The sequence below is a fragment of the Rhinolophus sinicus genome, linkage group LG14 (assembly GCF_036562045.2).
Source record: "Rhinolophus sinicus isolate RSC01 linkage group LG14, ASM3656204v1, whole genome shotgun sequence".
Classification (NCBI taxonomy): Eukaryota; Metazoa; Chordata; class Mammalia; order Chiroptera; family Rhinolophidae; genus Rhinolophus; species Rhinolophus sinicus.
This window is the reverse complement of record NC_133763.1, coordinates 26,209,455-26,222,143: the sequence shown is the minus strand read 5'-3', so window position 1 is coordinate 26,222,143 and position 12,689 is coordinate 26,209,455. Positions and strand designations below refer to the sequence as shown.

The 12,689-nt window shown below is 36.8% G+C and overlaps 1 protein-coding gene across 10 annotated transcripts in view; it reads left to right on the top strand.

The window, feature by feature from the left end:
* Positions 1 to 12,689, top strand: part of SNTG1 (syntrophin gamma 1) — an 813,791-nt gene that overhangs the window by 283,287 nt on the left and 517,815 nt on the right. For all 10 annotated transcript variants that reach the window (XM_074318426.1, XM_074318425.1, XM_019712572.2 and 7 more), the window contains one exon: positions 7,007 to 7,082. The gene's annotated coding sequence lies outside the window, so the exon portion shown is untranslated. The remainder of the gene's footprint in view (positions 1 to 7,006; positions 7,083 to 12,689) is intronic.

Genomic DNA, 12,689 nt, shown 5'->3' with positions numbered 1-12,689 from the left:
TTGCTTCTTGGATTCGAGGGTCCAGTTCTGTCCACAAATTTGGGAAGTTCTCATCGACAATTTGTTTGAATATATTCTCTGTTCCCTTCTCTCTTTCTTCTCCTTCTGGTATGCCCATTATTCTTATATTGCTCTTTCTGATGGAGTCAGAAAGTTCTTGTAGAGTTCTTTTATTTCTTTTAAGTCTCAAGTCTCTTTCTTCTATCTGTGTCATTTCCAGGTTTCTATCTTCGATGTCACTGATTCTTTACTGCATCTGGTCAAGTCTACTACTTTAGCTGGTTATTTCATTCTTAATTTCTTCTATTGAGTTCTTAATCTCCAGAAATTCTATTTGGTTCTTTTTCAAAATTTCAATCTCTTTCGTAAAATGCTCATGCTGTTCTTTGATTGAGTTTCTGAGTTCATTTAACTGCCTATCTGTGTTTTCTTGTATCTCGTTGAGTTTTTTCAGAACTGCAATCTTGAATTCTCTGTCATTTAAGTCACATATTTCTGTATATTTAAGTGCCTTTTCTGGAGATTTTTCACTTTCTTTTTGAGCTATCTTGTTGCCTTGGTTATTCATGGCGATTACTGGTTTACTATTTCTCTTCCTAGACATCTACAGGAGTGACTTCTGCCACAAGTTGATAGGAAGAGGTCTTTCTTTTGTTTTCCAGTACTTATTAGTAGAACGTTTTACTTTTTCTCCGACTGCAGGCTTTTTTTTTTCCTCTCTCACAAGGTAGTGCTATGTTTTCTCTGCACTATTCCAGCTTCTCACACAATGGGGCGATTCCCTGGGTAACAGTCTTCTCCTCTGTTAATAGTTCGTCTAGGTCACAGGGCGCAGTGTCCCGGTGGGTATGTGGAGAGCTTTTGATGTTCCAAAGCTCTTCCAGCTCCTGATTCAGAGCCCGTATGTTTCAGCAGTTCTGTTTACTCCTGCAGGGATCCGCCCAGATAGGTGGGGCCAGGGGTGGGGTGAGCTGTGAGAGGTGGCCCAGAGCAATGGCGGTGACCACCACCACAGCCGGTCCTGCTTCCACAGCTCTCTCCCCTTTGCCGGAACTAGTTGGGCTGTGAATTTGTGTCTGTGGTCCAGAGTTCTCAAATATAGCAAATTTTCTGTTGTTTTGATCTGACACTGCTACTGTTTCGCTTCTAGCACCGGGCAGGTGGGGGCGGGGCGAGTTCTGGGAGGGGAAGGAGGGGGCGGCTAGTCTCAGTGCCTAAGGCTCCGTTCTCTGCTCGGCAGTGAGGGCTTAAACCACCGTTTTCAGCCTTTTTCCCTCAGTCTTTTCTCCGAGGTCTCTGCCGTGAGTGTTGGGTTCAGCCGTGTTATATGCTGTCCCCTCAGCCCTGTGGAGCCCTGGCGGAGCCCTAGCAGTCCGATCTCCCACAGCTGCAGTAGTTCCGGGAAGCAGCGAGCTCGGCGCACTGAGCTGGGTCTGCGTCCTGCGCCCGCGCAGCTCCCTCTCCGGTACTTCTCACTTTCCTCTTCCCCCTGCTCGCGCGAATCTCCCACCTGTAGGTGATTTCAGTGGGTAGTGGGCCTCTTCGTCTTGCCTGTCTGCTGTGCAGGGAGTCCTTTGTGGAGTTTTTGTTTTTCAATTCTTTGTAAATTCCAGGGGAGCTTTACAGAGGCTCACCTCACTCTGCCATTTTTCCGGAACTCCTCTGATTTTTTTTTTTTTTTAATTTTAATTTTGAGTGGGCCATATTTTCCTATAACTTTGTATGCCTTGTGATTTTTTTTAACTAGATAGTTGCATCTAACAATGCTGTCACCCTGGAAATCATATTCCCCCTTCCTTAATTTTGCCTTTTTAAAAATTGTTTTTGCTTAAAATTATATATGTATGGATGTATGTATTTACTTACATTTATTTATTTTTGTGGGCTGTTTCGGCATCAAGGATTATTCTTAGGTTTAAACTTAAGGTCTTATCAGGACTTTTCTGAGCCTTTGTCATTTCCTGACCATACACAGTTGCTTTCTAACTCTCATTTTATATGCAGTTGCATTTTAATGTCCTAGTCTTTAATGTCTGATTCCAAACGGAGAAAAAGAGAAAAATGAAGGTGAGGGGAAAGGGCTCTAGCCCTTTTAATCTCCTCAGAAGTCATTTCTGCTATAGGGGAAGTGCTTGTCACAATGGGGGAAAGTGTCACAACAATGACTGCTACTATTTTGTTGTACCTGTGTGATCCGAAACAGTAATCAGTGATCAGAGTGCAGATCCCCAATATTTGTAGGACAGGGTGGTTTTGTCCATTCTGGCTACTGCAAACTCTATGGAGTCTGCTCTAGAAAAACGTGCACAGCTGCCTGACACAGGACTAGGGATGGGAGATAGGTTGCTGACTATATTAGTAGCAACGATTAACTGAAATTTACTCTTCAAGTCTTTGCATGAATGTTGCAAGCCTTCAGTAAACTCCAGAGACCAAAATAACTACAGATTCTGCCAGTGAAATTCTTGTCTATGTTAGGAAACAGATTCCTGGTATTTCCTACTCAGCAATCTTCCATGAATCCTCCCATTTCCCTTGCTTTTTTGAAAAGTATGTATGTCTAAACCATATGGTGTTTGATTTTCTTGTGTTTTACCCATATAAAAATAGTATTATATCCAAACCATTTTCAGCTACTTAATTTTTCTTCATTTAGCATTTTATTTCAACAACTTAAGCATGATTTTTTTGTGGAACTTTGTTAACATAAAATAGCAGACACCTTGTATACATTTATTCACACTTTGAGGAACTATCAAACTATTTTCCAATTTGTTGTATTAATTTGAAAGAATAAGGGATAAAATTTATGTGGTTATAGTGGGGGATATTAGCAAAGATTTTTGATTTTTGCATAATTGTATACAGGTTTGTTTTGTCATGACAGTGATAGAAACAGGAGAGAAGAATATTGAGTAATCCACAGACTAATGCCTGGAAGTCTACAAAGGCTTTTTTGAATACAGTAAGGAATATATGTGTAATCAATCCTTAAGGATGTCAATGTAAATGACTTACACAAATATGAGAATTATGAAGGTATCTGTTAAATACATAATTGCATGTATGATTTTTCCAGTTCTGTGGTTGTCTCCCTTAGTCTTTAGTGTTTACTGCATAATAAACTATCCCAAATTTTAGTAAATTGAATAACTAGGTCATTTATCTTGGCTTTTGCATGTTTTCATGGCTGACCACGGGTCAGATAAGCACTTTTGCTAAACTCTCAAATGACTAGGACCTCAGATAAAACAGTTAGTCTCCCCTCCATGTGAGCTCTTGTCATTCAGTAGGTCATTCTGGGTTTGTCCTTCCCACTGGAAAATTTCTGAAAGGAAGTGAAAATATGCAAAGCTTCTTGAACCTTTGTTGCAGCCTACCATATATGTACTTGTACTGCAAGTTACTGACCAAGCCCGGCATAGATTTAAGGAATATGTAACTAGACATTTTTGAGATGCTATGAAGTCCATTTGTGAAGGATCTGGATACAACAAAGAGTTAAGACATCACTCTTTTTACAGTCTCTGTAATGGTTTTGAAAGATGTCATTTCTTCCTATCTTTATTATCCTGAGTTTACTCTGACAAATTAGTTCATTGCCTTGGCACAGTAATCTTTAAAAAAATGTATTCTGGAATGTAACAAAGCCAGTGAAACATCCCTAACATTATTTTTCTATAAATATAAAGAGGGTCAAATATATGGTAATGGGAGGAGACTTGACTTTAGACAGCAAACACACAATTCAATATATAGATGATGTATTATAGAATTGTACACTTGAAACCTACATAATTTTACTAGTAAGCAATGTTATTCCAATACATTTACTAAAAATTAAAATAAATAAATAAATATTATGAAAATAATTAATTAGAATTATTTTGGGAATTGTTAAAGTAACACTAATAATATTGCTACCTTACTCTTGTAGGTTGGAATATTTTCCATGTAGTTTGCTGGTTGAACACAAATCTTGACCCCTTTGTTTGTAGCATACTGCTCTATTCATGTTTTTAGCTACTGTGGGAATTTTAATTTGAGGATGTCACTGTTACAACACACTTTATTTTGTAACAAAAGACTCTGATGTTTGCAGTACAAAATACAGATTTCCTTAACTATAACAGGGTCCTAGAGTGAGTTGAGGCAAGAAGTCTTACAGTAGTTCCTCTGACATCAATTATATTAGAGTTTTGTTTGTTTTTTGTAACATTAAAGCTGATAACACTTTTAAAATACTGACAAAAATTCCATTTAAAGAAGTTCTGGGTTGTGAAATTCTTATTGTTCACCAAATGGAAAAGAAAAAAAAAAAAGAAAACACATCAAAATTTATTGCCAGTCAAATAAAGATGATTTTGTCTTACAAAGTCTATGCTAATCCCTTGGGTTTAAGCCCAAGTAGTATTTCAACAATGTCTTACCTCATTAAATAATATGTCAGACACAATAATTGTTTTAAATTTCTGTATAGATGAATAGTATTCCAAAATACTTTACATTTAATTTATTTAATTTTCTTTCTTTAACTTTTCCATATTTTTCCTTGAATATGTTTTCCTTGGTGATATTTGTCTTACAGTAATTTCAGTAAATAATCATTTATTTTATGAAAATTCAACATAGAGTATGCAGGTAATGCATCTTATTATATTTCTCACTGAATAACTAAAGTCAGGATTGTATTTTTTAAGTCACATGCAGACTCTTAAAATTCATATTTAAAAAATTTCTATTAAATGCCTAAATCAAAATATGGAATCAGATTTTTGTTTCTGAACAAAATGGAGTAGAATCAGTTTTGCCTGTTTATCCCACTTAAGTACAACTTAAAATCCTAGACATACATAAAACATGCATATTAAGACCTGGGAAGGCAGATCAGCCAGGGAACTCAGACTCTGAGGGAAGGCATCATAGTGAAGGCCCTGGGGTTTCTTTTTGGCCTCATATATCCTGGTTGGCAAAAACGTTGAATCCCTCCTTTCTTGTATTTCCTTACATAATAAATAATTAACATATATTCTTTAGGTGTCTCTTTAGTAGTTGTAGCAAACTCTGTTTTGAGCTGCCCATTGTTCTAGTTTTTATTTGGCTTCTTTGTTTTACTCATAGTATAGTCAAGTTTTAATATCTGTTCCCCTCTGTACATATGCAAAGCAGGTGTGGGCCAGCTTGATTAAAGAAGCATTGTTCTCTAAGGAATGTCCCTACTCTCATACCTCAACAGTGGTCCTGTGGAACACAAACGTGTTTTGTTGTTTATTTGTTTCTTAATTGGAGAGGTTTGACATATACTTATTATTTCAACCTATAGAATATATTTATAGAAAAAAATGTGATTAAGTTAAATTATTAGTTCTTAGAAGACAATTAAAAATAACAAAAACAATGAAATTTTATGTACAAAACAAGTCTTAAATTTTATGTATCATAAGATGCAATGTTGATAATTGCAGTGCAATTAATATTATTTTTAATTAATACATAATCTTAATTCTTACACTTACATTAAAAAACAACGTTAATCACATGCAGGGTCTCCCAAGACTGCAGTCACACTGTTGGCCAGGCTGTGTTCTCATACCGAGTTCAGGGTCTTTTTCTAGATTCATTTAAGTCATTGTAGGAATCCAGTTATTTTTGTTTGTAGTACTACTGATTTCTCTGTTTTCGTGTTGTGTGTCAGCAACTGGTTGCTCTCAGCTCATAGCGGCCACTTGTTAAAGAACTTAAGCATGTGGCCTTTTCCCAACAAGGCAGCTTACTTCTTCAAAGCCAGCAGGAGAATCTGTCCCAATTTTAATATCCTACCATTTGTAAGAGCTCCCACTCGACCAAGTCTGACTACCCAAGAGAATCTACCTTAAATTGGTTAACTGAAAATTAACTCATTTGGGAAATTACAGCAGCAAAATCAGTTCGCCTTTGTCATTTACTGAAACTTCATCACATGAGTGAAATACACCACAGTCACAAGCTAAGCCCACAGTCATAAAAGATCATGCAGAGTGTTCACCAAGGGTCAGGAGTCTAGGACACATTCCAGAATTATTCCTATCACAGCCCAAAAGTTTATATTCTAGTTTAGGGTTCCCAACTTGCCTAAGGTTCAGGTTTTCCTGGGGAGTTTATTAATATGCTGTATTCATAGGGCTCTGTAGAAATCTGAATCCAGATTCAGAATCAGAATGCACCTACTGAATCAGATATGTCTTTGATGAACCATACAGGCTACCTCTATGCAGCCAGCTGTATGTCCCTGGAACTTCTCAGATAAGCATTGCTCTGTTAAATATAACATATCACTTGATGATTATTTCATTAAAGTATAAAAGCATTTTCAAAACTACAATGGAGTTCATGAGATAACAAATAACTTAAATGGGATTATTAAAAATTAATTGGCAGAGGCAAAGATATCATTCCAACCTCTAGAATTAGTGATCTGTTGCTTAAGCCTTGGTTTATAGTGGTCAAACCTCCAACCCTCTCCTCTCTCTCAGTATGAAACTGAGTTAATATCTATGTCTTATTAAAAATAGTAATCACTTCTTGGCATCAAACCAATAGGCAATTCCTCACAACAAAACTTTTAAATATTACCGATATTTGTAACTTGGAGTCATTCTAAAGGCTGCAGTATCGGCAGTTTAGATCTCAATGCCAACTACTGGCAGATACAATTCTGGGCAGATTATCAAATATCCTTTGGTACTTCTTTTAAAGCCAATCTCCACAAAATGTGTTCTGCAAAACTTAATTTTGTGACATTAGCCACTTAGGGAATAATTATTATCTTATTTCAGTCTCTTGATGATTTGCAAGATTTTGAGTTACTCCTAGAAATTAACAAGGAAATGTGGTAAAATTGTATATGATATAAATATAAATTGAATGCATGTCTTCCTATGGATAAAGTGAATAAGTTTTAGTGTATACATTATTGTTTCTTTTTTGAATATTCATAAGACTTTTTATTTTTGCTTTCTGTATCTAGACTATTCTCCAGAATGTTGAGATTGCCAGAGAAGTGAATTCCGATAAAAGGAGAATATTGCTCTACCTAACCCCAAGTAAGATCACTACTTTTCAATATGTCTTTGTCAGTAAATTAATACAAAAATATTCTTTCTCTACATTTCTATAAGGAAGTTGTTTTCTTCAATATTAAAGCTCTTTATATGTTCTTGAACAATATCAACTTTTAAAAAAAATCTGATGTGAGGAGGGTAGTAACATTACAAATGCATGCCAATGTTTAGTAATTAGACTGTATTTGGACATATCTTTCCACCATATTCATTTAAACTGTATTGAATTTATGTTGTTACTTTAGTGAGTATTATTCAGAGGAATGACAATATTAATCAGTTTTTCAAAAGCTTACTTTATGATAAGGGGCCCTGAGTCCTTATCAAGATGAGAACTAGTGTCACACATTTCAGTGAGCACTAGAATGCTAGAGAAAGGGTAGATATAGAGTAATCCAAGAGTGTCTGGGAAACTTAGTCGTAAAATGCTTCACAATGCTAGAGCCTAGGGGACTATCACACTCCTTTTGTTTTTTCAGAATAAAGGATGAAAAATGTGTGAAATTGTAAAATAAATCAAACCTACCTTCAGAAAGGGAACGTGAGTCAGCATAGTCAGAGCAAGTAGAAGATGAATATCGTCTGTGACGTTGGTGCTAGGACAAGTGTTACTTTTGGAAAGACTCAAACTCTGTTTGTTAGAAAGATCAGAACAGAGTAGCCAAAATTTTGGATTCACATCACTAAATCTATTTTTCTAACAAATTATCACAGTATTTTTTAGTTTTTATTTCCTGTCACTACAAGGACTTCTACTGTGGTTTTAGTGATAATCATAAAACTCCTGTCATCTATTATGTTAAAATGAATACGAACACTTAAAAGTGTATTGTTTATATTATTGTATTAAATAATATTTAAAAGTAATATTAAATTGACAAGAATACATCAGAATGTATGCTTGTGCGTTATGAAACTCATAGAGTTCTAAAACTGGATGCATCCTTGCAGATGACTTATTAATGGGTTTCCCAAACTGGGTTCTCAAGAATTATGGTGAAGTTCAGAGCCACTTAGGATTACAAACAATAGGTCTAGGGCTGTCCTTGTTAATAAATATTCTGTTAGGTATGGAAGCCATATTGTGCTATATTTGTCATAGTAGAACACAGATAGGGTGGGTTGCTAATAGATTGATTGATCTTTCCTTACCAATCCTGATTACTAACCACCTGAAATCAGGTAGCTTTTCCCTTATCATTTTAATAAACTCAGAAAATTCTAATGAACATTTTCCTAGAGAGCAAGAACGCATTCTAGTGTGCGAAAGTGCTGGATTATATCCAAGGATTTCAAATGATTTCTCACAGCTAAGCCTTTTCTTCTGGTTATACTTTCTCTTCAAATAAAATACCATAAGAGGTTCAATAGATAAAAGAGAGGGGGAAAGAACACTTTTTATTGAAACGGGTGGGTGCTCTAGAACTGCTTGTCCTCTCTGCCACAAGCATTTCCTTATCTTTGAATCCATTCCTCATTCCCCAAAACCCTTCGAACCTAATGGACATTCATATTTCCCGGAACCCTGTGTTCCTTGGCTTCTCAGCCTTTAATTTTGAAGCCCATATGAAAGAATTAACTAAACAGAGACACAGAGCAAACCACAGCAGTGAGAACTACCCAAATTATGCTGTGCTAAGCATAAATGGCAAAGTTATTGCTTTGCAGAGAGGGTCATTTATTACCTATTTAGAATTTCCCAGTATCACATGTTGCTCTGTATGCTTTCACTTCACCATTGTGCAAAGTACCATACACTGTAAAGCCTGACAGAGTCCCAAGAAAAGTTATACATTATAAATGAAGAAAGGGAGAAAGGCATTTGTAAGGGGAAGAATGACAATTCATTTGAGGGTGGCTCTTCCCATCCTCAAAGCACCTTTTCTGCTATAACAAAAAGTAAGTATGTTATTTAAAGTCTCCAGATTCATTTCAAACATTTCTCTGTACTCTTAGCTTTATATCTATGTCTCCATAGTTTTATTTTAAGAGTTCAACATACATATTGAGAAACAACACATCTGAATTGATATCGTTTTGAGAGAGGATGACTAAAGAGGAGAAATAGTAAACACAGTCATAAAATATAGTATGCTCACATTACCTATTTTCTGATACTTTGCACGTAAGAAATATTTTGAAACTGCGTGTATCAGCATGCATTGTTAGTGGATTTCTTATAGTCTCTCATCTGACCTGTAGAATTTTACTTGTGCCTCCCATGTTTTATTGATGCTCATAAGTATCCACATTTAAAACTAGACTGGCTTCACATTTGAATAGAAAATAGCCCCATGAGCAGGAATAAACTGTATGTCCAGTGTGTGAGCAGATGCCCCAGCTTTGTGCTTGCCTCCCGCCTTACTTGGCTAGAGGAGAGCTCTGCCTTCCAGGACATGTTCCTATTGCCAGAACAAGATTACTATAATATAAGTAGTTGATATTTGAATGATTAAATGTTATACTGTTGCTGCTATTCTGTACTTTGAGGATGTTTGAGGCATCTGAACTTGGCTTGCACTTTGGTTGATGTTTCTGCTGTCTGTTCCCTCTTTGTTTTATACAATGCATCTGCTCACAGGACACAGCTTCTGTTGGCCCATTTGCCACCAGAATTTTTACTCAAATCCCCAGTCTTTTCAGGCATGTTTGAGATGTTAGAATCACCGGCTGCACGGTAAAATATCTACTTTAGTTTTGTCTATCACATTCTCTGTCATGACTATGTTGCCAATCATGGATAAAATGACACTTACAAAATGCAAAGATGCCTAGCTTTGAGTCCAAGGCTGACTTCATATTTTTGGCTAATTTCTTAATGTTTTCTCGCTGTGATCCTCTTACCATCTATCTTGCTTATGGGATGTGACTGAATAAGTTGTAGGAATTGTAGATCCTGGCCAAGGTTTAATAGTAATGCTGTTCTTTGGTATAGAAACAAGTATGACCTGTGTTTTGTTTTTGTTTTGTTTTTTAATTTTTTGTTTCCATGAGAGTTTGAGGAAAGAAACTATAATTTCTCTTTGTGACCTCAGGATCTACCATCATGCTAAGATATATAGGATACCAATAAACATTTTAGAAAAATTAACAAATTGATAAAAATGTTTCTGGAGGTGCATTCTATGCAATTCAGAGACATTCTCCTATAGTTGAGTAAGTCTTGCTACACTGAAAGGAAGGAAAGAAAGAAGGAAGGAACGAAGGAAGGAAGGAAGGAAGGAAGGAAGGGAGGGAGGGAGGGAGGGAGGGAGGGAGGGAGGGAGGGAGGGAGGGAGGAAGGAAGGAAGGAAAGGAGTGGGGAGAGAGAGAAAGGAATGGAGGGAGGGAGGGAGGGAAAGAAGAAGGGTGGGAGGGAGGAAAAGAGGAAGGAAGGGAAACATAGGAAGGAAGAAATCCCTCTGATCTCCCTTTTCCGTTTCCCAGTCACTATGCATGGGTTTCTGGTACCTCTTAGTATTTTTTTCCTTCATGGACAGAATAATCTAGGCTGTTTTAGTCTTAAAAATTCCATACCTCTCTATTCTGGAAAATTCAGCTAAGGGAAGGTTTGATAATTCTGGCTAGATAAAAACTATTTTCAGGATCTTATGGCTCAGAGTATATTCATGTATCTTTTTTTTTTTCCTGACTGTGATGAAGACTCACAGAAAATCTTTAAGTCACTATCAGATACCTTTGGTGATAAAGGAAACAAAATAATCTTTAAAAATTTCATAAATGTTGTCAGTTTAAATGCTGGGCACTGTATCACTGCTGCAGACCAGAATTAGAAATCCAGGGGAATGGCAAGTGAAATGATGAGTGATATAGTGCCCCCATATGAGTATGGACCTAGTTCATATGCTTTCCTCATCCACTCAGTCCTGCCCACTTTTTGAACTTCAGATGCTTTTTGCTTTCAGGCTGGGATTTTCCTGGTGATGGCTCACATTATTTCCATGCTTACAGAGCCTCAGCTGCAGTTAGTGTCTCATGTCCTAAGATTCCTGGCAGCCCCCACTGCATATAGGGGCCATCTTCAGCACAACATCCATTATTCTCACAGAGGAGGAGCTATAGCAGCTAGAGGGCCTGGTACAACCCAACAGGAGCCACAGAGGCTCTGGTTTCCCAGAATCTGCTCACAATTACAAGGGATTACAAGCTCATTATACAAACATAAATAGACCAATGCAATAGGAGCAGGGCTGACTTCATGGATGGGAGAAACATACAGTTGTACAGGGCCTTGTACCCAGAGGGGTCTCATAGTTGGTTTCATTTGCATTAAGATCCAACCTTTGTGTTCTAAAGTTCTTTAGGCTTTAACAAAGGCATTGTACCATGTATCTAACATTATAGTAGTATCACTCAGGGGAGTTTCATCATCTAAAAATATTTCATGTACTTCAGCTATTCAGCCTTCCTTTTCTAAACTTCTGGGAACCACTGATGTTTTTATCATCACTTCAGTTGTGCTTTTTTCCAAATATCATATTAATATAATGGAATCATATAGTGTTTAGCCTTTTCAGTCTAGCTCCTTTCAGATAACAATATGCACTTAAGATTCATCATATATTTTTATGTTTTGACCACAATTTGTTTACTCATTTGTCTACTGAAAGAAAGTATAAAGAAAGCCACTGTAAATATTCATGTGCAGGCTTTAATAAGTTTTCACATCAGTTGTTTGAATACCCTGTAGTGCAACTGCTGTATCATATGGTAAGGCTATGCACAGTTTTATAAAAAACTGTGAATCTGTCTTCCAAAGTGGCTGTACACTGTTGCATTCCTTCCAGCAATGAAGGAGCATTCCTGTTGCTCCATATCCTTGCCAGCAATTGATATTGTCAATTTTTAAATTTTATGCTTTTTAAAAATATTGAATTTTTGTAGTATTGCTTTAGAATTAGGAACCTATGCATTGAAAAGATACTTTAAAAATATACTCTCATAATACAAGATGTGATCAAATAATATGGTGAATGTTTAAATGAAAAAAAAAAGTATTACACTAAAAGACACATTGCCATTAATCCCGCTCATAATTCTCCCCCTCACTTCAAACACACTTATCCCATCATTCTTGCCACTTTCTTAAGCAGTTCTGGAAGTCCTCTTTCGTGAGTGTCTTTAGTTGCACTGTCGTGGATGCCTTGATGTCCTGAATCATTTTGACTTTAGGGAAGAGCCAGAAGTCACATAGTGCCAGATCCAGTGAATAAGGTAGATGAGGACACACGTAACATTTTTATTTGACAGAAGAAATTTCCCTATATCAGAAGCGACGTGTGATACAGAGTGTTGTCATGATGGAGGATGGCTTATGGTACACTGTAAAACACACCTTCTCTCAACCATAGCTCACACCCAACTGATTGCACCGAACAAGTTGAAACTTGTCACACATTGTTAGTAAGGTTCAACTCGTTGCTTCCCATATCAAAGATCCTTGCCTTTACATTGGACGGCACTTGGCAGCAGCATTCACCATATTTTGTGATCACTCAGAAAGGCCCCATGTCACACATAGATTCTGGTACGGCAATTTCTGTCAAATGAAAATATTAGGGTGTGTCCTCATCCACCTTACTCACTGGA